Here is a 27,885-nt window from a genome sequence, read left to right on the forward strand (position 1 = left end):
GAGTCAGTGTCCTTTGAAGTTTTTGTTTAACACTCTGCACCAGCATGTGATGATAAATTGCTGATCTGGACAGTTAGAGGGAATGTGACATCTGCCTGTCAGTCGGTAGGATTCGAGAGATTGGGACCACCCTGGACCAGGGCTTCCCCAGCTCAGTGTACTGTGAGCCTCGGAGGTCTTGCCAGAGTGCAGGGTCTGTTGTGGGCTCTGAGGCTCTGTACCTCTCATGGGCTCCTAGGAGCTGTCCCCCAGAGGGGACACTCAGGATCTCCAGCCTTGCTGCCCACCCTGGCCTCAACCACCTTACACCTTCAGCTTCTCCAGGGACCAGTCCCTGTGGTCCGTTTGCTGACTTGTTACAGAAAGCACTTCCCTTGCTTTTTGCAGGTAGAGTGTGATATGGGGTCTGACCTCTTGTTCTGTGAGCAAATTGTATTCCTGGATGACTGCCGTGTCAGGAACCAAGATGTGTGCTCAGCTCCTGGCTGCACCAAGAGGGCTGCCCTGCAGGGGCCAGGCTGCTGGGGTCTGAGTGACACTTGCATCTTCTGATGGAAAGTAGAATTCAGGCCTGCCAAGCAGTTTGTGTGCAACTTGCTTTCAAAGGGTGTTTCAAGGGATGAAGTTCAAAACCCTAAGTGGTATCCCTTTAGCTCCTGATAGTGAGGTTAGAGCGTGTTTGGTTTTCACTCAGCTTGGAAGGATTTCAGTACTGTAACTGCTAGGGCTGTGTCCATCATCAGTTTGGGCACATTTCGCTGAGGGACCTCCTACACCCCCACCGGCCTGCCTCTACCCCCGCCCCCGGCCCCATGCTCTGTCTTTGAAAGCTCCCACCAGGAAGGATTGACAATCTTGTGACTTGACCAAAGCACTGGACTGCAGAAATGTCACAGCCATGCCAGCCTGCCCCTGCCAACTGACTGCTACCCACTCAACCAGGAACCAAGAGGGGGCTGAGAAACAGAGAGAGGAAGAAAAGTGTCCTGTGAGAGCCCTGCTCCATTCCAGGGACCACCCCAACATACTAGCCTGGCCTCGCTCCCCTCTCCTGTCTGTACTCGCCACAGAAATACCATTTTATAGAGGACATGATGCTGTATGGAGAAAATCCTAAAGACACTCCCAGAAAACTACTGAAGCTTGTTAATTAATTTGGCAAAGTTGCTGGATACAAAATTAATACACAGAAATCTGTTGCATTTTGAGACATAAACCACCAATGGAATATCAGAGAAATTAAGGAAACATTCACATTTACCATTGCATCAAGTAGAATAAAATACCTTGGAATAAACCTACCTAAGAGGAGACAAAAGGCCCATATTCCAAAAACTAAGATGCTGATGAAAGAAATGGACAACCATACAAATAGATGGAAAGAATGGAGCTGGAGGAATCAGGCTCCCTGACTTCAGACCATGCTACAGAGCTACAGTATTCAAAACACTATGGTACTGGCACAGAAGTAGACGTACTGATAGATGGAACAGCATTAAAGTCCAGAAATAAGCCCATTTATGGTCCATGGGGCTGCAAAGAGACAGGACTGAGAACACACACAGTCAATCTACAACAAAGGAGACAAGGGTACAATGGAGAAAAGTCTCTTCAATAAGTGGTGCTGGGAAAAGTGAACAACTTCATGTAAAAGAATGAAATTAGAACGTTCTCTAACACCATATACAAAAAAACTCAAAGTGGATTAAAGACCTAAATGTAAGGCTGGGTACTATAAAACTCCTAGAGGAGAATAGGCAGAAAAAACACTGACATAAATCACAGAGATATCTTTTTGGATCTGTCTCCTAGAGTAATGGAAATAAAAATAAATAGAACCTAATTAAATGCTTTTGCAAAGGAAACCATAAATACAATGAAAAGACAATCTACAGAGTGGGAGAAAATATTTCCAAACGATGCAACCAACAAAGGATTAATTTCCAAAATAAATTGCTCATACAGCTTAATATCAAACAAATCAAAGAAACTCAGTCAAAATCAAATTTCTATGGCTGCTTTTCTTTGAAGGAGAATGATATTCTTTCACACTTTCTAGAATCCTGATTAAAAGATAAATCCATCAGATAAATAGAAACTTTTCAAAATAGAGGGATAGAAATTTCATCTGTAAACACACAGTGTGGAAAAAGAGTACTTTTTTTTTTTCTTTTGAAGATCAGAGTTTTGTAAATTTTATGGATAGTAAAAATTGTTCCAGGGACTTCCCTGGTGGTCCATCAGCTAAGAATATGCCTTCCAACGCAGAGAACATGGGTTCCATCCCTGGCCTGGGAATTAAGATCCTTCATGTCATGGGGCAACAGAGCCCATACTCTAGAATCTGACTGCCACAAGTAGAGAGGTCCACACGCCACAATGAAAGATTCTGCATGCCGCAACTAAGACCCAACACAGCCAAATGAATATTTTAATAAATTCTTCCATCAAACTTTCTACAATCAGCATTTCCAGCACTGTGCTGTTTTAAATTTTTAATTTCCCATGGTCAGTGACCAACAGCAGAGGTCATCAGGAGGTCAACTCTACACCACCCATGGACATGAAAGCCTTAACTACTGATGTTCAAGCCAGACGTCCTCAGCAGAACCACATCTCCAGAATCATCAGCGAGTTTCTTCAGTAATCATGGAGTCCTGGGGAAGTCAAAGGATAGTCTCCATTGAGAATCAAACTTTGTAAATCCCTCTCTTGGGTTCATCACTTTGAATATTTGACCCAAAAGCCAGATGTCTACTGCACCATGTTCAATTCTACAAGCTTTGTAACTGGCAGCTTTGCAGTGGAAGAGCAGCAAGTGCAACAGTGATATCCTCTGACACCCCTGGAGTCAGAAGTTTTAAAGGCAAAAGAAAGTGATACTTTTCCTGAGCAAAAAGAACAGAGGCATTTAAATTTAGCTTACAGTCTGTCCTATCCCTTAACTGTCACATATGCTCCACCCCATAAGCCTGAGTTCAGGGTGAGTTGTTCAGAGATTGTATTATGATGCATAAAGTATTTTTTATTCTTTAAAAATGTTACTAGTTTGTTAAAAAGTGATGGAGTGAGCATGTGCATGTGTGTTTAGTCACTCAGTCGTGTCTGACTCTTTGGCCCACCAGGCTCCTCTGTCCGTGGGATTCTCTAGGCAAGAATACTGGAGAGGGTTGCCACTTCCTATTTCATGGGATCTCCCCCACCCAGGGATTGAACCTGTGTCTCTTGCCTTGGCAGGTGGATTCTTTACCACTAGTGACACCTCAGAAGACCAGAGTGAGCATAATACTTCTTAAATTTCATGATCTTTTCCCCCCAGAATACTGAGATGGACAGCCTTGAAGTCCAATTTCTTCATAAGAGTCTTTATCCAAGAATAGCATTAACTTCACTATAAAGCATATAATCCCCACAAAAGAAATGTTAAAAATTGCTTGCTATCTAAGAGAAAGTAAGACAAACTGAGCAGTTAGCTATCAGTGTAATAAATTCTTTACATGAATCTTACTGCAGCAGTGTCTATGATAAATAGTGAAGCTGGACGTCATCAAATTTCTATCAAAGGAAGAATAGTTAGACAAATCATAGTATAACAAATAACTGGGAATTAAGAATGAAATGAGAGATGATTTTATTAATAATCATTGAAAAAAGCAAAGCTTTCACAGGGAAATAAAGGAATAAAAAGGATAATTCAGCCTTTTTATTTCTGGTTCGGCATGTGAAGAGTTTGGAAGCTGCCATTCTAACAAGTGAAAAACTAAACTGAAAATCAGTAATTTTAATCATGGCTCTGTTAGAGCCATCAGAAGAAAAGTGAGGTAGGTCAGAAGGCCAACTCCAGGCCTGAGGTCTCAGAGACAGACAGGTGGGCTCTGATGCACCAGAGCAGAAATGCACATGGACACCAAGGAGGAAACCTGAATCACAATCAACAGATGCTGGAGGCTCAGTGCAACCGGTCTGAGACTTAAAATCTTTGGGGAGGCCCAGTATGATGAGGGTTCCCCCCAGCTTTCTGAGTCTTACCTTCAGAATTCTACTTGGTTCTTGCACTGAAAAAGGAGACAGTGCGCTCCACTTCTAGCAGGAGAGAAAGAAACTGTCCTGAAGTAGGCCCAACAGCATTTTATTCTTCATAATGAGACCTGCCCTCAAGAGACCCTAAACAACTTGGATTTAACACAACACAGCTAAGCTGTATTAACTAGACAGTATATTAGAAAGCAAAGACATCAGTTTGCTGACAAAGGTTCATCTAGTCAAAGCTATGGTTTTTCCAGTAGTCATGTACAGATGTGGGAGTTGGACCATAAAGAAGGCTGAACACTGAAGATTTGATGCTTTCAAACTGTGGTGCTGCAGACGACTCTTGAGAGTCCCTTGGATCAAACGAGATCAAACGAGTCGATCCTAAAGAAATTCAACCCTGAATATTCATTGGAAGGACTGAAGCTGAAGCTCCAATACTTTGGCCACTGGATGTGAAGACCCCACTCATTGGAAAAGAGCCTGATGCTGGGAAAGATTGAAGGTGGGAGGAAAAGGGGGCAACAGAGGATGAGATGGTTGGATGGCATCACCAACTCAATGGACATGAGTTTGAGCAAGCTCCAGGAGATGGTGAAGGACAGGGCCTGGTGTGCTTCAGTCTATGAGTTTGCAAAGAGCTTGACATGACTTAGTGACTGAACAACAACTGACCCGAAGAAAGAAAAATACCAAAATGCAGTGCTTTCTATAGAAACCATGGGAATTTACGAATGTAAGAAAAGCAGCAGTCAGAGAACTAGCCTTCACCCAGACCAAAGAACCTGTGCTGTATATACCTGCTACATACTACATACTGCATAGTACACACTACATGCTTAATGTATAATATATACTACATGCTAGATAATACACACTACATGCCACATGATATATGTATATACGCTCACATGGCTCTGCTCCATGTCATTTTCCCTCTCGCGTTGGGCTGACAGAGCAGTCTATATACTTATCATCTTTGCCAGAGAAAAAGAAAAAGAAGAGGTGAGCTACACTCTGGTTCTTAAGTGTGTGCTCACATTTCTCTCACTGTTCATCAGCCCCTTTGCAATGACAGACAAGGGACAGGACTGTATAATCCCCCAAAAGAGGGACACCACAGCAAAGGGCACCGAATGTGGATGGATCATAATCTGGCTCCACTCCAGGCTTAAGGTTTTGACATGTATCTCACAAGCAGTGGAAACCACTGAGTACATTTTCAATTTTTAATAACTCACCCTGGCTGTAGTGAGGAGAACAGGAAAGTGGATTGGGGAGAAACACTAGGAGGCCACTTCAGTTTTCTGAAGACAAAGGATAGACTTTAAATCAGGGTTCTGGCAGTGGAACTGGAGAGAAACCAACAGACTTAAAGAGGGGAGGACCTAGTGCTGCACAAAGAGAAGCAGCGGTGAGTGACTATGTGGCCCCAAAAGGTGGAAGACTTCCCTGGTGGCTCAGATGGTAAAGCATCTGTGTACAATGTGGGAGACCTGGGTTCAATCCTGAGTCGGGAACGTCTCCTGGAGAAGGAAATGGCAACCCACTCCAGTATTCTTGCCTGGAAAATTCCATGGACAGAGGAGCCTAGTAGGCTACAGTCCATGGGGTCATAAAGAGTCAGACACAACTGAGCGACTTCACTCATTCACTCACTCACATGTCTTACCAGCTGCTGCTCCTGTCTTTTGGAAGGACAGCTAATCCAGTTTCTGTTCTTAGGTTCTCTGTTTTCCAATGTCTTCCTTATTTGGGGGGGAAAAAAAAAGGATGAGCTAAATAAAAGGAAATAGATGGATTAATGAAGTGAACTGACAAAAAGTGACAGACTGACCAGGGTAGTTAATTCAAGTCCCCAAATGTTCAGAGTGAAGAGAAACTAGACCCCTCCAGAAGAAAATGTTCTCCCCCCTGAGCCTGCTTCACAAAGGTTCCTCCACCAACACATCAAGAGTCTCTATTTCAAGAAGCCATGACCGATTTAATCTGTGACAGAGAAAGGGAGGAAGGGGGTGGGGGGGTGGGGGAGGACAGGCTGCATGGGACTTCCAACTCACCCTCTCCTCCCCTCCTGTGTCCTCCCTCTACTTCCGTTCAGAGTCCCAAAATTGACCTTCAGTGGGAGGGCTTGGGAATCACAAATGCCCCAGAAGAGATTTTTCTGGAGCAGCAACAGGCAACCCCATGGGGACCTAGAGCCAGGCTCCTCACAGGCACAGGAAGTCCTGATCCTCCTCTGCCCTGGTGCCCCTACCAGCTGAGAGGGAGAGGGATTTAGGTACACAGCTGTGTGATCTTGGACTCAGCCCAGCCCTTTCCTGGAGTACTGTCACTGTCCATAGAGCTCACAGGCTGACTCACAGCTGGATAAACAGATTTTAGGACCCAACCACAGTATGTCAGAGTTGAGGGGGTTCCAGAAGCCTCATTTTCCCTAGCGCCTCATTTTGCAGATAAGAAAGGAGAGGCCCGAGAGGGGGAACACTTCCTCAAGACGACACAGTGGGTGGCAGAGTGGGACATGAAACTCACCTCCAGACGCTTCCTCAGACAAAAACTGGATTCCTTTGGAAGGCCCCTGGGTGGCGCCCAGTACACAGAACTAACGGTCCTGCAAACCTATTCCAGCGTGTAGCAGGGGCTCAGTGGAAGTTTGTTGACTGAATGAATCCGTGTAAAAGGACACAAAAAGCAAGTCTGGGGGCTGGGCGGCGACCCCCACCGTGTCTTCAAACAGGTGGTCTTGCTCCTTTGTGGTGTGAGTGGGTGAAATGGAGCTTGGGAAGGGAGGAAATGAATCAGGAATTCTTTTGTAAACAGGAGGGCTAGGTATGGAAAGAGGATGCCAGCAGGTACATCCCAGGAAACAAAGAACACAGGAACTGGATTCTGACCCCAGCTCACGGAATCACACAATGCCCCACCCAGACTCAGGGCCAACAGTTGGCAAGTTTCCTAGAGAGGATGGTCACGTGACCTCCACCTGGCCAATGAGCATGTTCCATCCACCCTGGCCACCATGATTGGCTCAATACTGAGAGAGTGGCCAATCAGAACTCAGGACTGGGCTTCCCGCTCGACTTCCGGGGAAGATAAGCTCTATTTCCGTTGGGAGCAGTTGCGAGATGAGGTCAGCTTGCGCGGGTGGAAGCGGACGTGACGTCAGCTTATGGCGCTTGGTTGCTATCTCGTTTCTGTAAAGGCAGAGCCACTTGTGTGAGGAGGACGCCAGCAAGCAGAGCTGAGAGTTTAGGATAGACGGTTCCGGCTGACGTCCTAAAACTACCGAATGCAGCCCTGGCGGATGCTTGTGGACTTAGGGTAAGTCATTCGCTCCTGCTTGTTTGTTAACTGGTATCTGCAACTTTGGGTTTTCTGTCCAGCTGGCCAAGTGGAGAGCCTGGAACCACAACTGTGTCGGTTTAGGCTACCTTCAGGGAAGACCTTCAAAATAACAAGGTGAAACTCCAGTTTAATTCGGAGATCCAAATGGATTTGAGCATTGTTGTTGTTGTTAAGTCGCTAAGTCAACTCAGACTCTTTGCAACCCCATGGACTGCGGCATTGCAGGCTTCCCTGTCCTTCACCATCTCCTGGAGCTTGCTCAAACTTATGTCCATTGAGTCAGTGATGTCATCCAACCATCTTGTCCTCTCTCATCCCCTTATCCTCCTGACCTCTGTCTTTCCCAGCACCACCGCTTTTCCAGAGTCAGTTCTTTGCATCAGGTGGCCAAAATATTGGAGTTCCAGCTTCAACATCAGTCCTTTCAATGAATTTTCAGGGTTGATTTCTTTTAGGATTGATTGGGTTGATCTCCTTGCAGTCCAAGGGACTAACAAGAGACTTCTCCAACATCACAGTTCAAAAGCACCAATTCTTTGAAGCTCACGCTTCTTTATGGTCCAACTCTCACATCCATACGTGACTACTGGAAAAACTATAGCTTTAACTATATGGACCTTTGTCAGCAAAGGGATGTTTCTGCTTTTTAATACATTAGCTGTCTAGGTTCGTCATAGCTTTTCTTCCAAGGAGCAAGAGTCTTTTAGTTTCATGGCTGCAGTCACTGTCCAAAGTGATTTAGGAGCCCAAGGAAATAATGTCTCTCTGTTTCCATTGTTTCCCCATCTATTTGTCACGAAGTGATGGGACAAGGTGATCATAGTTTTTTGAATATTAAGTTTTAAGACTGCTCTTTCGCTTTCCTCTTTCACCTTCATCAAGAGGCTCTTGTTCACTTTCTGCCATAAAGGCGGTGGTGGTGTCATCTGCATATCTAAGGTTATTGATATTTCTCCCAGCAGTTTTGATTCCAGCCTGTGCTTCATCCAGCCCAGCATTTCACATGATGTACTCTGCATATAAGTTAAATAAGCAGGATCACAATATACAGCCTTGAATACTCCTTTCCCAATATTGAACCAGTCTGTTGTTCTGTGTCCAGTTCTAACTGTTGCTTCTTGACCTTCATACAGGTTCCTCAGGAGACAGGCAAGGTGGTCTGGTATTCCTATCTCTTTAAGAATTTTCCACAGTTTGTTATTATCCACACAGTCAAAGGCTTTAGTGTAGTCAATGAAGCAGATGTTTGTCTGGAATTCCCTTGCTTTTTCTGTGATCCATGAGATATTGGCAATTTGATCTCCGATTCCTCTCCCTTTTCTAAGTCCTCTTTTTACATCTGGAAGTTCTTGGGTCACATACTTTTGAAGCCTTGCTTGGAGAATTTTGAGCATCATTATTGTACCGTGAAATGAATGCAGTTGTGCAGTAGTTTGAGCTTTCCTTGGCATTGCCCTTCTTTGGGATTGGAATGGAAACTGAACTTTCCAGTTCTGTGGCCACTGCTGAGTTTTCCAAATTTGCTGGCATATTGAGTGCATCACTTTAACTGCAACATCTTTTAGGATTTGAAATAGCTCAGCTAGAATTCCATCACCTCCACTAGCTTTGTTCGTGCTGATGCTTCCTAAGGCCCACTTTACTTCATACTCCAGGATGTCTGACTCTAGGTGAGTGATCAAACCATCGTGGTTATCTGGGTCATTTCTACTGGTAACTACTAGTTTATTCTCTATATCTGTGAGTCTGTTTCTTTTTTGTTATATTCAGTAGTTCCTCATATTTTTTAGATTCCATGTACAAGAGATATCATGCAGTATTTTCCTAGTCAAGCTGGTTACTTTCACTTAGCATATGCAGGGTATTTTGTTACCTGGAATTTTAAAATTTTAATTGGAGGCTAATTACTTTACAATATTGTGGTGGTTTTTGCCATACATTCACATGAATCAGCCTTGGGTGTACATGTGTTCCCCATCCTGACCTTCCCTCCCACCTCCCTCCCCATCCTATCCCTCAGGGTCATCCCAGTGCACCAGCCCTGAGCACCCTGTCTCATGCATGGAACCTGGACTGCTGATCTATTTTACATATGATAATATACATGTTTCAATGTTATTCTCTCAAATCATCCTACCCTCACCTTCTGCCACAGAATCCAAAAGTCCATTCTTTACATCTGTGTCTCTTTTGCTATCTTGCATATAGGATCATCATTACCATCTTTCTAAATTCCATATATATGCGTTAATATACTGTATTGGTGTTTTTCTTTCTGACTTACTTGGCTCTGTATAATAGGCTCCAATTTCATCCACCTCATTAGAACTGATTCAATGCATTCTTTTTATTAGCTGAGTAATATTCCATTGTGTATATGTACCACAGTTTTCTTATCCATTCATCTGCTGATGGACATCTAGGTTGCTTCCATTTCCTGGCTATTGTAAACAGTGCTGCGATGAACATTGGGGTACACGTGTCTCTTGCAATTCTGGTTTCCTCGGTGTGTATGCCCAGGAGTGGGGTTGTTGGGTCGTATGGCAATTCTATTTCCAGTTTTTTAAGGAATCTCCACACCCTTCTCCATAGTGACTCTACTAGCTTGCATTCCCACCAACAGTGTAAGAGGGTTCCCTTTTCTCCACACCCTCGCCAGCATTTATTGCTTGTAGACTTTTGGATAGCAGCCATTCTGACTGGCATGAGATAGTACCTCATTGTGGTTTTGATTTGCATTTCTCTGATAATGAGTGATGTTGAGCATGTTTTCATGCGTTTGTTAGCCATCTGTATGTCTTCTTTGGCGAAATGTCTGTTGAGTTCTTTGGCCCATTTTTTGATTGGGTTGCTTATTTTTCTGGAATTGAGCTGCAGGAGTTGCTTGTATATTTTTGAGATTAATTCTTTGTCAGTTGCTTCATTTGCTATTATTTTCTCCCATTCTGAAGGCTGTCTTGTCACCTTTCTCATAGTTTCGTTTGTTGTGTAAAAGCTCTTTTAAGTTTAATTAGGTCCCATTTGTTTATTTTTTCTTTTATTTCCATTACTGTGGGAGGTGGGTCATAGAGGATCCTGCTATGATTTACATCAGAGAGTGTTTTGCCTATGTTTTCCTCTAGGAGTTTTATAGTTTCTGCTCTTACACTTAGATCTTTAATCCATTTTGAGTTTATTTTTCTGTATGGTATTAGAAAGTGTTCTAGTTTCATTCTTTTACAAGTGATTGACCAGTTTTCCCAGCACCACTTATTAAAGAAATTTTCTTTTCTCCATTGTATATTCTTGCCTCCTTTGTCAAAGATAAGGTGTCCATAGGTGTGTGGATTTATCTCTGGGCTTTCTATTTTGTTCCATTGATCTATGTTTCTGTCTTTGTGCCAGTACCATACTGTCTTGATGACTGTTGCTTTGTAGTATAGCCTGAAGTCAGGCAGGTTCATTCTTCCAGTTCCATTCTTCTTTCTCAGGATTGCTTTGGCTATTCGAGGTTTTTTGTAATTCCTTACACGTTGTGAAATTATTTGTTCTAATCCTCTGAAAAATACCATTGGTAGCTTGATAGGGATTGCACTGAAGCTATAGATTGCTTTTTTACCCGGATTTTTAAAAACTAGGAATTTAAGAAGCAATGTAGTATAGGTAAGCTGAGGATATATTTTTCCTTCTGGGCAAAAGTAAGGCTAAATCTATAAGTCTTTAGTGGAGCAGCTGGTTCTGCCCTTTTTCTATTTCAATAACCGAAGTAGTTGTCAGGGAGTGAAAGTTGTTCCATGCTGCCACAATGACAGGGGTTCCCAAGACATTGACACTCTCCATTTGCAATCAGTTAGGTGAGTCCTGTAGATGACACAGGGGCCCCCAGTCTTCTGATGCCTCCAGCCTCTGGGCAGGCATCACCCGCTCCCCAGGAGCCCAGATGCGAGTGGGCGGGGCGGGGTGGGGAGAGACGCTTGGGGGAGGCGGTTGCTTCCTGGTGGGGTAGGTTGGGGAGGGGGACTTGTCCAGGTACAGAAGGAGTGCAGGAGCGTGGAAGGCTTGGCATGGGGCGGAGGGCGGGCAGGGAGGGGCAGGGCGAATCCCACTTTGAGTGCTCCCATCTAGCCTTCAGTGACAGGTTTGGGAGAAGAAATAAGTACTGGTCCAGAGGGAGCGAGCGGAAGGCCCGCACTGCTTAAGTCCAGCACCTCAAGGCGCTAAACCCGAGGGAGTCGCGCTTCCCAGCCCCCACCTCCGCACGCTTCCTCCACCCTCTTACGCCGGGGTCCTCGACTGTTGGAGCTGTCGGGGGATAATGGGGCTGTGCATCCCCAGCCTAACCTTGGCCTGGGCCCCCTCCCCGGACTCCTGCGTGCTCAGAGGCACTCCAGTCGTATCTCTCTCGGCTGAGCCAGGAGGCGAGCGCAGAGGAGTGAGTCACGGTGGCATCGCTTGGCACCTCCCTGGGAGGGGCATCCCAGGACGGCACGCCTCCATTCTCTCTTGGGAGTGGAAGGCCAGCGGCAGTGAAACCCGTCCCCTCCAGAGGGGACTGCATGCTGTTCGAGTATTTTTAAGTGTGCGTGGTAAGTCACTCAGTTGTGTCCGATTCTTTGTGATCCTATGGACTGTAGGCCGCTAGGCTCCTCTGTCGAGAGAGTTTCTCAACTGTTTGCAAAGCTCTTAGATGCTGTTGCTACCCGCCAAGTCGAAGGAAGTGAATGCACTTCCCGCAGGACATTAATTAAATCTGCTCTCTGTGTCTGTGAGCTTATTTGTTGTTGCTGTTGTTAAAGGTTTTCATTTTGGCCATGCAGCACAGCTTGTGGTATGTTTAATTCCCCAGGTGAAAGACGCTCCATCCTCTAAAGTCCTGGAGTCATTCAGTTGAGTTCAGTTCAGTTGCTCAGTCATGTCTGACTCTCCGACTCCATGGACTGTGGCACACCAGGCTTCCCTGTCCATCACCATCTCCTGGAATTTGCTCAAATTCATGTTCATTGAGTCGGTGATGCCATCCAACCATCTCATCCTCTGTTGTCCCCTTCTCCTCCTGCCTTTAATCTTTCCCAGCAGTGGGGTCTTTGCCAGTGAGTCAGTTCTTCACATCAAGTGGCCAAAGTATTGGAGCTTCAGCTTCAGCATTAGTCCTTCCAGTTAGCCATTAGCCATTTCCTTCTCCAGGGGATCTCCACAATCCAGGGATTGAACCCAGGTCCCTTGCATTGCAGGCAGATTCTTTACTGTCTAAGCCACCAGGGAAGCCCCTAGTGAATGCCTACTGCTGCTAAGTCACTTCAGTCATGTCCGACTCTGTGCGACCCAATAGACGGCAGTGCACCAGGCTCCCCCGTCCCTGGGATTCTCCAGGCAAGAACGCTGGAGTGGGTTGCCATTTCCTTCTCCTAGCACTGATTAAATGTTTAACAATACATGTTGAAAATGTCTTAAGAGCATGGTCATGAATAGCAGAGGTTGATTATCATGATTATTGTTATTATTTCACAAGTCTTTGGTATCACATTATGTGTGTGGTAGGATGTGGGAACATGGTACAGTTTCCAACTGTGTGTATTCATCTGAAAGTGTCTAAGGGTGACAGCCGGTTCTCAGTTACCTTCTAAAGACAGTGACAGGATTTATCATCTTTTTTTTTTTTAAACATTCCTTTGGTTTCTCATCTACTGGTTGTTGCTGTTTAGTGGCTAAGTCCTGTCAGACTTTTTGTGAACCCATGGACTGTGGCCCACCAGGCTCCTCTATCCATGGGATTTCCCAGGCTAGAAAAGCCAGATTTGGGGGGAAGAGCATATGGGCAGAGGCCTCTGAGGACACAGGAACAGAAAAGCCTGACGAGAGGGGCCAAGGGTCAGAAAGCTTGGATTTTAGGTGAGGTCTGGGCAGGGCTGGAACCGTTGCTCCCAGGCCTGGCCATGGACACTGCCCAGCACCCCTTCTCCCTGCTGTCTGATCTGTCCCGCCCCATGTACTCCACATCTCTGGTTCCCAGGGGCTCTGGGGTCTAGCCTATGATGCTTGCTGGGCTTCAGACGCAGCTGTCTGCTTGCAGGTGTGTGGGAGCAACTGGAGTGCTCTTAATGACTCATTACAACTCTGAAAAGCAGGACAGAGATCTGGCTTTGAGGAGCTGAGGGACCTACATTGGTCCCATGGGCAGAGATCAGACCAGAGCTATTGAAGAAGGGACCAGAGGAATTCTTGAAAACCTTATGAAATTGGTTATTAGGAAGCAGTACTGAAAAGCTATTAAATGAAAATCTGATAAAGTGTGAAACAAACATAGGGTATTGTTCTTACTGGTGCTTTGTAGAAAGCTGGATTAAATGTGTTCTATAATCAGCACGTTTATCCCAGAACTTTCAGTTTTATTTCTGCCACCAAGCCTCACAGCTTCATGCAAGATATTTTCCATATTCAGAAAAATGAGCAGTGACACTGCTGAGAAGGAGGCTTGAACTGGAATGCCCAGCACCAGGGCACGTGCAGGGTTTGTAATATTGCCTCTGGAGCAATTGATCCCTGGAGGCCTGGATCCCACTGGAGAGTCTGGTCTGAGCCAGAAGAAAACAGACAGTAGACGTTTCAGAAGGGCTCAGTGAAGGGCACCCCCTGCCAAGCTATCTTGAACCCACCCCAGTCCAGCAGTGGGACCCAAGCCTGCTTAGGCTCCAGGGATGAGGTAGCAGCCCCAATCTGGAAGGTGGAGGGGAATAAAGTAGGCACTGACTTTCTTTCCTTCTCTTTAATGTCATGCCCATTTTATGTTGCAGTATAGTTGATGTGCAATGCTGTGACTGTTGTCAGCATGCAACCGTCTGATTCAGGTATGATGTTCTATGGGTAATCTGTATTCTTTCCTGGATTTTTTGCCATAGAAGTTGAGCCAATTGCTGAGCATTAGAACCTTATGGATTATGCATCTCAGATTCAGTTTTTTGTGTATACAGTGAAAGAAGGTAGGAGATAAGTTCTGTGGATACTCTCCTAGAGATGGATTTCTGTGTTTATGTGGAAGGAAGGAAGGGATGAAGAGGATAATCCTTGTGACTTATCTACTACAGATACAGAATCCCATGTCTAAGATAGTTGGGACCTCTCAGTTCATTCCTTGTCTTTCACTTTTTCTTCCCCCTTGGGGACCCTTTGTTGGGCTTTGAATTCTCCTATGCTTTTTGGGTTGTAAATTTGTTACTTTGTATGTCAGTTTCTCTTTTTCCTGGAAGGTACATCATATATATACTACTGTCTTCTTCTGCCTGGTTGATTTCCCTTTGTGTATGATTTTTCAAAGTCCATCCTTGTGGCTACCAGGGGCATAACTTCCTCACTTCAGTGGCATATTTTTATGGCTGAGCAGTAGTCCATCATATATATGTACATTTTGTTTAAGCTTTAATTTCTCAATGGAGATTTTGTTGGTTGTCTGTCTTGGTTACTGGAGTCAGTACTACAGTTGGAGGGCTCAAACAAAACTTGGTGCACACTGTGACCCAGAGACTCCATAGAGATTGAGCCAGACCTGCCTTTGAATGTTTGAGTGTCTCCTGCAGAGGCACAGGTCAACAGTGGCTTGCCACAGGGACAGGGGCTCTGGCTGCAGCAGACCTGGGAGGCATGGCCTGTGGCATAAATCCTCTTGGAGGATGTTGCCATTAGCCCCACCATAGAGCCACTGAGAAGACAACCCACAAACTGGAGATACCAAACTATACCAAAGAAGTTCTTGCACTGTTAGAAAAGTTCTAAGACTCACAACCGATTTCCCAACCTGGGGGTCTGGTAAAGGGACTGAGAACCCCCAGAGAATTGGACTTTGAAGGCCAGTGGGATTTGATTTACAGAACTTCCACAGGATTGGCAAAACAGTCTCTTATAGGGCACAGACAAAACGTTATGTGCACCAGGACCCAGGAGAAAGGAGCACAGGAGCAGTGACCCCACAAGGGACTGAACCAGAGTTGCCTGAGTGTCCAGAGTCTCTGGTGGAGGGATGGGTTGACAGTGGTTTGCTGCGGGGTCAGGGGCACAGAATACAGCATGCTAGCATAAGTCCTTTAGAAGGAAGTTGCCATTAGTGCCATTACCCCTATGTAGTTTTCCCTGATACCAAACAAAAGGAGGTAACACAACCCCTGCCCATCAACAGAAAATTAGATAAAAAATTTACTGAGCATGACCTGCCCATCGAAACAAAACCCAGCCACTCCCTCCCATCAGGAAACTTCCACAAGCCTCATATCCTTATCCATCAAGGGCAGACAGAATGAAAACCACAATCACAGAAAACTAACCAAACTGATCACAGGGACCACAGCCTTGTCTAACTCAATGCAACTATGAGCCTTGCCGTGTAGGGCCACCCAAGATGCACAGGTCACGGTAGAGAGTTCTGACAAAATGTGGTCCGCTGGAGAAGGGGATGGCAAACCACCTCAGTATTCTTGCCTTGAGAACCCTATGAACAGGCAAAAAGTTATGAACTCCCCAGGTCAGTAGGTGCCCAATATGCTACTAGAGAAGAGTGGAGAAATAACTCCAGAAAAAATGAAGAGACAGAGCCAAAGCAAAAACAACTCAGTTGTGTATGTGACTGGTGATGGAAGTAAAGTTCAATGCTGTAAAGAACAGTGTTGCATAGGAACCTGGAATGTTAGGTCCATGAGTGAGGGTAAATTGGAAGTGACCAAACAGGAGATGGCAAGAGTGAACATCAACATTTTAAGAATCAGTGAACTAAAATGGACCGGAATGGGCGAATTTAATTCATATGACCATTATATCTACGACTATTGGCAAGAATCCCTTAGAAGAAATGGAATAGCCCTCACAGTGAACCAAAGAGTCTGAAATGCAGTTTTTGGATGTGCTCTCAAAAATGACAGAATGATCCCTGTTTGGTTCCAAAGCAAACAATTCAGTATCACAGTAATCCAAGTCTATGCCCCAACTGCTAATGCTGAAGAAGCTGAAGTTGAACAGTTTTGTGATGATCTATAAGACCTTCTAGAACTAACATCAATAAAAGATGTTCTTTTCATCATAGGGGACTGGAATGCAAAAGTTAGGAAGTCAGGAGATACCTGGAATAACAGGTATGTTTGGCCTTGGAGTACAGAATGAAGCGAGGAAAAGGCTAACAGAGTTTAGCCAAGAGAATGCACTGGTTATAGCAAACATCCTCTTTCAACAACACAAGAGATGACTCTACACACTGCACATGGACATCACCAGATGGTCAATACTGAAATCAGATTGATTATATTCTTTGCATTTGAGAAGCTCTATTACAGTCAGCAAAAACAAGACAAGGAGCTGCTCAGATCATGAACTGCTTATTGCCAGATTCAGACTTAAATTGAAGATAGTAGGGAAAACCACTAAACCATTCAAGTATGACCTAAATCAAATCCCTAATGATTATACAGTGGAAGTGGCAAATAGATCCAGGGGATTAGATCTGATAGAGTGCTTGAAGAACTATGGGTGAAGGTTCATGACTTGTATAGGAAGCAGTGATCAAAACCATCCCCAAGAAAAAGAAATGCAAAAAGGCAAACTGGTTGTCTGAGGAGATCTTACAAATAACTGAGAAGAGAAGAGAAGCAAAAGGCAAAGGAGAAAAGGAAAGACATACCCATTCGAATGCAGAGTACCAAAGAATAGCAAGGACAGATAAGAAAGCCTTCCTAAGTGATCAATGCAAAGAAATAGAGGAAAACAATAGAATGGGCAAGACTAGAGATCTCTTCAAGAAAATTAGAGATTCCAAGGGAACATTTCATGCAAAGATGGGCACAATAAAGGACAGAAATGGTATGGACCTAACAGAATCAGAAGATATTAAGAAAAGGTGACAAGAATACACAGAAGAACTGTACAAAAATGATCTTAATGAACCAGATAACTACAATGGTGTGACCACTCAACTAGAACCAGACATCCTGAAGTACAAAATCAAGTGTGCCTTAGGAAGCATCACTAGGAACAAAGCTAGTGGAGGTGATGGAATTCCAGCTGAGCTATTTCAAGTTCTAAAAGATGATGCTGTGAAAGGGCTGCACTCAATATACCAGCAAATGTGGAAAACTCAGCAGTGGCCACAGGACTGGAAAAGTTCAGTTTTCATTCCAATCCCAAAGAAGGGCAATGCCAAAGAATGTCCAAACTGTTGCACAATTGCCCTCATCTCACACACTAGCAAAATAATGCTCAAAATTCACCAAGTCAGGCTCAACAGTACGTGAGCTGAGAACTTCCAGATGTTGAAGCTGGATTTAGAAAAGGCAGAGGAGCAAGAGATCAAATTGCCAACATTCATTGGATCATAGAAAAAGTAAGAGAATTCCAGAAAAACATCTACTTCTGTTTTATTGACTATACCAAAGCTTTGACTGTGTGGATCACGACAAACTGGAAAATTCATCAAGAGGTGGGAATACCAGACCACCTTACCTGCCTCCTAAGAAATCTGTATGCAGGTCAAGAAGCAACAGTTAGAACCAGACATGGACAATGGACTGGTTCCAAATTGGGAAAGGACTGCGTCAAGGCTATGATTGTCACTCTGTTTATTTAAGTTATATGCAGAGTATATCATGCAAAATGCCAGGCTGGAAGAAGCAGAAGCTGGAATCAAGATTGCAGGGATAAATATCAATAACCTCAAACATGCAGATGACACTATCTTTATGGGAGAAAGTAAAGAGGAACTAAAGAGCCTCTTGATGAAGGTGAAAGAGGAGAGTGGAAAAAGGAGGCTTAAAACTCACCATTAAAAAAACTAAGATCATGGCATCCCATCAGTTCAGTTCAGTCGCTCAGTTGTGTCCAACTCTTTGAGACCCCGTGGGCTGCAGCACACCAGGCCTCGCTGTGCATCACCCACTCCCGGAGTTTACCCAAACTCATGTCCATTGAGTCGGTGATGCCATCCAACCATCTCACCCTCTGTTGTCTCCTCCTCCTCCTGCCTTCAATCTTTCCCATCATCAGGGTCTTTTCAGATGAGTCAGGTGGCCAAAGTATTGGAGTTTCAGCTTCAGCATCAGTCCTTCCAGTGAACACTCAGGACTGATCTCTTTTAGGATGTGCTGGTTGGATCTCCTTGCAGTCCAAGGGACTCTCAAGAGTCTTCTCCAACACCACAGTTCAAAAGCATCAATTCTTCTGTGCTCAGCTTTCTTTATAGTCCTGCTGCAGGGTTGGAAGCACTGAGACCTTTTGAAGGAGGTTGCCATTATCTTCCTTACCTCCACCACAGTTTGACCTCAGGTCAAATAACAGGGAGGGAACACAGCTCACACCTTTCAACAGAAAATTGGATTAAAGATTTACTGAATATGGCCCAGCCCATCAGAACAAGACCCAGTTTTCCCCTCAGTCAGTCTCTCCCATCAAGAATCTTTTATAAGCCTCTTATTCTTCTCCATCAGAGGGCAAACAGACTGAAAACCACAATCACAGAAAACTAACCAATCTGATCACATGGACCACAGCCTTGTCTAACTCACTGAAACTACGAGCCATGCCGTTGTAGGGCCACCCAAGACGGACGGGTCATGGTGGAGAGTTCTGACAAAATGTGGTCCATTGGAGAAGGGAATGGCAAACCATTTCATTATTCTTGCCTTGAGAACCCCATGAACAGTATGAAAAGGCATCCCATCACTTCACGGCAAATAGATGGGGAAACAACGGAAACATTGAGAGACTTTATTTTCTTGGGCTCCAAAGTCACTGCAGATGGTGACTACAGCCGTGAAATTAAAAAAACGCTTGCTCCTTGAAAGAATAACTACAACAAACCTAGACAACATATTAAAAAGCAGAGACATTACTTTGCCAACAAAGATCCACATAGTCAAAACTATGGTTTTTCTAGTAGTCATGTACAGATGTGAGAGTTGGACCATAAAAAAAGCTGAGTCCTGAAGGTTTGATGCTTTTGAACTATGTATGGTGTTGGAGAAGACTCCTGAGAGTCCTTTGGACTGCAAGGAGATTAAACCAGTCAATCCTAAAGGTGATCAGTCCTCAATATTCACTGGAAGGAATGATTCTGAAACTCCAATACTTTGGCCCCCTGATGCAAAGAAATGACTCATTAGAAAAGGCCCTGATGCTGGGAAAGATTGAAGGCAGGAAGAAAAGGGAATGACAGAGGATGAGGTGGTAGGATGTGGCATCACCAACTCAACAGACATGAGTCTGAGTAAGCTCCGAGAATTGGTGATGGACAGGGAAGCCTGGTGTGCTGTAATCCATGGGATTGCAAAGAGTCGGGTACGACTGAGCGACTTATCTGAACAGAACTGAACTGCAGTCTTGGTTGGGGTGCAGCTTCCTTTTGATCTGTGGTTTTCTTAGGAGATAGGCCCAAGTGTGGGAATTCCAAATCCTAGGATTAGCCCCTCTTGAGAGTTTGTTTCAGGGTTTCAGAGACTGTCCATTGTACTGACCATTGCCAATTTTCCCCCCCATGGACAGTGTAGGGAATCTTTCTTCCTGTAGGTTCTCACTGTGTGTATTGTTTGTAGATTTGTCAAGAAGAACATTGTGACTGATGGGTTTGATTTCCCATTGTCGTTCTGTTGGGCATTTCTGCTGCAATTGGAGATGCTAAGCATCTTGTCTTGTGGTAGAGGTTTGGGTTTGTTTTGTTTTTCCTTAAGGGGTATGAGGTAAATTGACCGGTGGCAGTTGGCTTCCTAAAAGTTGATTGTGTTTGGAATTTGTTTCTGCAATACCAGCCCCAGAGCATTTCCTGAGGGCAGCTGTCATTCACATAACCCCAGGTTTTGTGAGTTTGAGTTGCCAGTGAGGGTCCATGGTCAAGTTATAGTTGCAGGAAATGTCCACAAGGCAGCAGCACTTTTTCATGCATACCTCTGAGTTGAGGGCAACCAGAGCCTAAGGCAAATTTGGCTTCCTGAACTGTTAATTGGAGTGGAATGTGCCTGAGCAAACACTGAAGGTCTTGGATTGGTCAGCAGGGAAACAGTAGGACTTTATATCAGCAAAACTACCATGGAATAGAAAAACCTGTAATTGCTTTTGAAAATCCACAGGCATATCAGAATTATCTTGGAATTTTTTGAAAAATACATATGCCCAGGTTTTTCTCTTTATGGTCAGAGATCCTGATAGGTTTCTACTGAGCAGAAATGTTTTAAAACAGCTGAACTCTGTGATGACCTTCTACTTATACCTAGTTTGTTTCAGTTTTTCTAGTTGATCTTCAGAGCCCCCATGTGAGTTAGTTGATGTTCTCCAATTTCTACATCTCTCCTTTCCTCTGGATGTTCTTTCTTGGCTCTCGTCATGTGTAGTAGAGAAGCTTCTCTATGCATATATATGTATACACACACACACACACACACACGTGTGTGTGTGTGTGTGTGTGTGTGTGTATGTATAAAATATGTAGAATGTATAAATTTTGGGAAACTTATGAATCTTTGCCCTGCTAAAATTTTTTTTTTATGTTTGATTCCACTTGTTTGACTTAGTAGGAACAGAATGCTACATTTCTAATTTTAAAAAAATAGGCAACAAGCAATAAAGGTTTACTGTATATCACAGGGAACTATAGTTAATATCTTGTAATAACCTCTACTAGAAATTAATTTCAAAAATAATTTGTGTGTATACATATACCTGAGCCCAATTGCTGTGCACATGAAATATTATAAGTCAACTATGCTTCTATCAAACATATATATGTGTGTGTGTGTGTGTGTGTGTGTGTGTGTATATATATATATATATATATGTATATATATAATTTAAGAAAAGACACCTAAGGGCTTCTTTCTCACTACTTTGTCTCCCTAAAGCATCACACACACAGCCCTCACTGGACTAATTACCGGGCTACAGCACCCTGCTGAGGGTGCTTGGGTACAAATAGGAAAAGGAGTACGTCAAGGCTATATATTGTCGCCCTGCTTATTTAACTTATATGCAGAGTACATCATGAGAAACGCTGGGCTGGAAGATGTACAAGTTGGAATCAAGATTTCTGGGAGAAATATCAATAACCTGAGATACACAGATGACGCTACCCGTATGGCAGAAAGTGAAGAAGAACTAAAGAGCCTCTTGATGAAAGTGAAAGAGTGAAAAAGTTGGCTCAACATTCAGAAAACTAATATCATGGCATCTGGTCCCATCACTTTATGGCAAATAGATGGGGAAACAGTGGAAACAGTGGCTGACTTTTATTTTTGGGGGCTCCAAAATCACTGCAGATGGTGATTGCAGCCATGAAATTAAAAGACACTTACTTCTTGAAAGGAAAGTTATGACTAACCTAGACAGCATATTAAAAACCAGAGACATTACTTTGTCAACAAATCTAGTCAAGGCTATGATTTTTCCAGTGGTCATGTATGGATGTGAGAGTTGGACTGTGAAGAAAGCTGAGTGCCGAAAAATTGATGCATTTGAACTGTGGTGTTGGAGAAGACTCTTGAGAGTCCCTTGAACTGCAAGGAGATCCAACCAGTCCATCCTAAAAGAGATCAGTCCTGGGTGTTCATTGAAGGACTGATGTTGAAGCTGAAACTCCAATACTTTGGCCACCTGATGCGAAGAACTGACTCATTTGAAAAGACCCTGATGCTGGGAAAGATTGAGGGCAGGAGGAGAAGGGGAACGACAGAGGATGAGATGGGTGGATGGCATCACCGACTCAATGGACATGAGTTTGAGTAAACTCCGGGAGTTGGTGATGGACAGGGAGGCCTGGCATGCTGCAGTTCGTGGGGTCTCAAAGAGTCGGACACGACTGAGCGACTGTACTGAACTGAACTTGAAGCCCCATGTAAAGGCAGTGCCATCATGGGTGCTGGGATCCATGGTAACCAAATCCCCTGGCCTTTCCTGCCCATTGGGTCCTCCCTGGGTGCTCTGGCCACCCTGATAAGTATACACACAAAATTAGGGCTATGCATTGGTGTGTGTGGCTCTTGGGGGAACTTCCATAATCTACACATGATTTTCAGGGAGTCTGAACCCCAGAGAAGGAGAGCTGGGGCCCAGCCCCTGAGTTCTCCTGGAGCCTGGCCCTTGCTCACTCTTCCCTCTCAGCTCCCAGCACCTTGTCTTGACAGTGCTGAGAACAAGGGGTCCCTCTGAGCTTTTGTCCTGAGTCAGGCGAGACTCTTAGCATATAACATGCTTCACTCTTCAAACCCTTACCACCACCTTGTGATACTGTAACCTTTGAAAAACATTGACTTCCCAGAGATGGGGGACAGAGAGCCTGCCTACACTGGTCATGCCAGTGCTGTGGCCCAGACCTTAGCTTTTCTCAGAAGAGAGAAGGGAATAGATACTGACAGACACAGTGGGGAGGGTGGTCCCCAGTAAGGCAGGGATGGTGGACCTGAGTGAGAAATGCCCAAGGGAAAGGAACGCTGAGTGCACCCCCTTTTCAGCCTTCCCAGCCATGAATCAGGGACACTGAGGTCCCTCACGTGAAGTGGTTGGGTAGCACCTAATGATGACCTTAGACTCAGGCCAAAGTTATTCTGTACAGTAGGGAAGTCCCTGATTATCTTCCAGCTGAGTTGGGAGGTGTCTGTGCATAGCCATCACCAACTGCTCACCTGGCCCCGCACTTCTGGAAAGTGGAGACTCAGTGACCTTGATCCACTTGGCTTAAAACGGTGGTTTCTTCCATGGGGCCTTTCTTTGATGGGTTTGGTCTTGAGGATGCCAATCACTGGGGTTTGTTCTGCTTGCTTTAATTATCCCCTGGTGTGTCATGTGCTGTGAAAAGCTGTACCTGTTTGTGTGCCTGTTTGCCTGGGTCTCGTTTGTGACAGTGAAAACATCCTGTGGGCAGAGGGGGCACTGGGAGAGCAAGCAGCCTGACCTAGTGCTGCCTTGGACCCAGTAACGCAGGGCTGGAGTCGGGGGGACTGCCTTGGACCCAGTAACCCAGGGCTGGAGTCGGGGGGACAGAAGCCCCAGGGTCAGCTGGGGGACTGTGGGTGGGGTTGGGGCCTCCCCAACAGAAGCATTTGGTCTGAGGGTCTCCTGGACCTGTGGTTCCCAAGGGTTAGGACCATCCTGAACAGGTCAGGTGATGGGGACAGAGAGCTGGAGGTGCTTGGGTAAACCTCCATCTGCAGGGGCTGAGTCAGCGTGATGGCGGGATGGGGAGCATGGGCATGGTGTGGTCAAGGCCAGGAACTCAGAGCAGATGCTCGGTTGTGGGGGTGGGGCAAGACCAGCCTGTGGGTCACAGTGCATCTCATACTTCCACCCTTCATCCTGGCCCCTTTTCTACCAGTAGCTCTCGGTGTCGAAGGACAGCTTGTTGGTGCCCACCTATATCTGGCCTGGCAGTAGGAGCCCAGGTCTGTAGGATGGGATGCACAGCCCATCCGGGTCTGTGCAGCTGGGGAGGAGGGGGCATTGCAGAGGGCTCCCCAGCCTGGGTCTCCCAGGGTACATGGACCCAGCGTGGCCTGATTCGGACCTGGGTGAGCAGGGCCTGGACGCCTCTGCAGCAGGGCAGCATCCAGGACCTCAGGCTATGTCACCTCATTGTCCTGAGGGAATTCCAGAGAAGAGAAGGGAGAGAACCTTCCCGTCCCATCATGGGCAGTAATCACTGGCACAAAGACTTTTCACATTTTCTCTATGCTTAAGTGTGCTTAGTTAAAAACTTAAACTGGGTTGTACTAGCCATACTGTTTTATAATATATGCGTGCGTGCTGAGTTGCTTTAGTTGTAACCAACTCTGCAACACAATGGAGTGTAGCCCACCGGGCTCCTCTGTGCATGGGATTCTCCAGGCAAGAATACTGGCGTTGGTTGCCATGTTCTCCATCAGGGGATCTTCCCAACCCAGGGATTAAAGCCATGTCTCTTTAAGTCTCCTGCATTGGCAGGCGGGTTCTTTACTGCTAGTGCCACCTGGGAAGCCCTTCTAATGTGTACTTATTGTTTACTACATTGCAAGTGGCTTTCTGGGTCAGTAACTGTGCCCAGGCTGACATCCACATGGAGGGCTGTTTGCAGCTACAGTGCTGGAGACTGAGGGCCTCTGCTCACTGCAACCATGTTCTCAAGTGCCCATGCTGTGATGAGCATTGGCAGCATTTACCAGTGCAGTTTGGCGGGGTGGGAGCGGCTCTTTGTGAACCCCCTCCCCCAGGCTCCATGTGTTCCTCCAAGATCAGGTGTAACCTGGAAACCCCTTTTCATGAAGGGCTCCATAGCCTCAGGCCCTGAGCCTTTGGGGTCCAGCAGGGGCAGGGGGCTCCTGCCTCACCCTCCGTCTCCTCATGTGTGAAAGGGGTGCTTGTGGGGTCTGCACACCAGATGCAGTGAGAACCTAACAAACGTCCAGTGCTCGAGAACTGCCCAGCACAGATCACCTGTCAGTCATGGTGACGACCAGCCCTTCTGATTCCTTCTCAGGCCTCCAGTGGCCGCAAGGGCAGGGAGAGATAGATCCCTGTCCCACTGCAGTAGGCACTCAGATTGTGAGCTGCCAGCATGGCGGTGGCCCAATCAGAACTACTCAGTCTGCTGAAACAGAGGCTCCCAGAGTCTGCAGGGGGACCATCCAACCAGGTCAGCCCTGTCCTGCCACCTGCTGGCCCCGGTGCAGGGCCCCTTGCAGGGTTGGGGTGGGGGGGTGTTCTGGACTTGAGCCTGGCCCCAGACCACCCTACTACCTTTTCTTCAGCTCGGTCCACTGCTGGCCACTGTCCTGGAACCTGGACAGACAAGAAGCACAGGCCCTGGGCTGGCTGCCCTGAGGCAGTGTCCAGCACACATGTGGTCAGTGGCATGCTGTCTGGCTCCATGCCTCTGCTCTGGGCCACCAGAGGGGTAGGGATTCGTGCCTGTGGGGCCTTCTTGTGTCCACAGCTCCTGGTAGGAGGCAGCGCCTTGGAGTAAACAGGCCCCACTGGGGTGGGTGGGGGGCTGGAGGTGGGAGTGGAGTTGGGTATCACACTGCCTACACAGCACTGATCTCTCCACCTCTTCCCAGCACCGAAGGGGTCTCTACACCTAGAGCAACCCCCAGCACCATGTCCTCAGTGCCTGGGTGGCCACAGAGGGTTCTCCCCAAACCCAGCTCTGTCCCCTGATCTGCGGGCCACCTCGGATCTTAGCCTCAGGCGTAGGAGAGGTCAGGTCTGTCGCCCAACCTCCGGGGAGCCCAGGCGTCACTGGAGTGTCTGCAGCCGCAGGAGGGCTCTGGAGCTCATGTCCGGCCAGCCTGGGGACTGGGAGGAGACCAGAGGTCACACCACATGTTACCCTCTCCTCCCCCCCCACCCCCAACCTCCCTGGGAAGCCCTGCCCTGATACCTCCCATGATCCACGGTAATGGCCAATCCCAGGGCAGAGAGGAAAGTGCTCACCCAGGGGGTCCCAGGGGGCTTCTTGGTGGGGGTGGGTGGACAGCTGAGCAATCAGTGAGCAGAACTGCGGGACGGAGTCTCCTCACAGGCCAAAGTGGAGTGGCCCCGCAGTGTAGGGGTGGGGCGCGGGGGTGGGGCTGGGGGAAGTGGGGGTGGAGTGCTGGGCGGGACTGGATGGGGAGGGGCGCAGGAAGGGATGCAGGTGGTGAGGGAAAGATTGGGGCAGGACTGCTGGCAGTGCAGGGGGAGCCCAATGGCCCCCGGAGTCCTTGGAACCAGTGCAGTTTGTTTTCCTTCCCTGGATGGTCAGCATTTGGTAGAAGCCCCAGCAGGCCATGTGGAGGTGCCCAGGCAGGACTGACCCTTGCCTGGGTTGAGAGGGCAGTGTGGCGGGACATCCTTGTGGTCACCTTTACCACCCCCCACCCCCCCTGCTCTGGCCCTCGGTCCCCAAGGTGCAGGGACACTGCATACTGACAGCATAGGGTCTGGGCTCTGCAGAAATGACGGAGACAAGGCTGAGCATACAGGCGTGAATCCCATCATTGTATTAAAATATCACATGATGTGCGCACGGAACAGATTTTATGTAACAGATAGATAAAAATAAGGACATTCTGTGCTTACAGTCTGCATAACATTGCCTGATTGGTTGTGTTGCTCCGCGTGTGGGGTCCTTTTTCTTCTCCCTAAACTGCATGTTCAAATGATTAGATAGTGAGCCTGGTCAGTTTGAGCCTTAAGAAACAGGACCCTCTGAGGTGGGGAAGGAGACCTTTCTGACAAAGTTTGTGAGTTGGTTACAGCTGCTTTGGAGGTAACCAAGAAGTGTATGTTTGAGACTTAAATGCAGTGAGCTTTGGCAGGGCTTATGTTTTTAGGAGGTGATCCCATGGAGACACACACCTGTTTTGGCAAAAGGCCACAGAATTGGAACAGGTTAGTTTTCATTCTAATGCCAAAGAATGTTCAAACTATCTCATAGGTGCACTCATTTCACATGCTAGCAAAGTTATACTCAAAATTCTCCAAGCTAGGCTTCAACAACAGTAGGTGAATTGAGACCTCCAAGATTTTCAAGCTGGATTTAGAAAAGGCAGAGGAACGAGAGATCAAATTGCTAACAGCCCTTGGATCATAGAAATAGCAAGAAATTTTCAGAAAAATATCTACCTTTGCTTCATTGACTATGCCAAAGCCTTTGACTATAGATCACAACAAACTGAAAAATTGTTAAAAGAGATGGGAATACCAGCCCATCTTACCTGCCTCCTGAGAAAACTGTATGCAGGTCAAGAAGCAACAGTTAGAAACGGACATGGAACAATGGACTGGTTCCAAATTGCAAAAGGAGTACATCAAGGCTGTATATTGTCACCCTGCTTATTTAACTTACATGCAGAGTACATCATGTGAAATGCTGGGCTGGATGAAGCATAAGCTGGAATCAGGATTGGAGGGAGAAATGTCAGTAACCCCAGATATGCAGTTGACACCTCCCTTATGACAGAAATCATAGAGGAACTAAAGAGACTCTCAATGAAGGTGAAAGACAAGAGTGAAAAAGCTGGCTTGAAACTTACCATTCAAAGAAACTTAAGATCATGGCATCCAGTTCCATCACTTCATGGCAAATGGAGAAACAATGTTAAACAGTGAGCAGAGCTGGTCTGCCTGCCAATGTGATAAAATCTTATTTTCTTGGGCTCCAAAATCACTGCAGATGGTGACTGCAGCCATGAAATTAAAAGATGTTTGCTTCTTAGAAGAAAAGCTATTATCAACCTAGACAACATATTAAAAAGGAGAGACATTGCTTTGCCAACAAAGATCCGTATGGTCAAAACAGTGGTTTTTCCAGTAGTCATGTATAGATGTGAAAGTTGGACCATAATGAAAGCTGAGCCCCAAAGAATTGGTGCTTTTGAACTGTGGTGTTGGAGAAGACTCTTGAGAGTCCCTTGGACTGCAAATAGATCAAATGAGTCAATACTAAAGGAAATCAATCCTGAATATTCATTGGAATCAGTCCTGAAGCTGAAGCTCCAGTACTTTGGCCACATGATGTGAAGAGATGGCTCATTAGGTGAGACCGTGATCCTGGGAAAGACAGAG

General features: G+C 46.0%; 1 long non-coding RNA gene across 1 annotated transcript; it reads right to left on the reverse strand.

Moving 5' to 3' along the window:
* Window positions 1-2,447: 2,447 nt before the first annotated feature.
* Window positions 2,448-6,703, reverse strand: LOC136147189 (uncharacterized). The gene is made up of 3 exons (XR_010659121.1): window positions 6,565-6,703; window positions 5,702-5,807; window positions 2,448-2,657 (listed from the first exon to the last, which is right to left on the reverse strand). It is a non-coding gene; the product is annotated as an uncharacterized lncRNA (long non-coding RNA).
* Window positions 6,704-27,885: the final 21,182 nt, after the last annotated feature.

Source organism: Muntiacus reevesi, chromosome 15 (assembly GCF_963930625.1).
Source record: "Muntiacus reevesi chromosome 15, mMunRee1.1, whole genome shotgun sequence".
Taxonomy (NCBI): domain Eukaryota; kingdom Metazoa; phylum Chordata; class Mammalia; order Artiodactyla; family Cervidae; genus Muntiacus; species Muntiacus reevesi.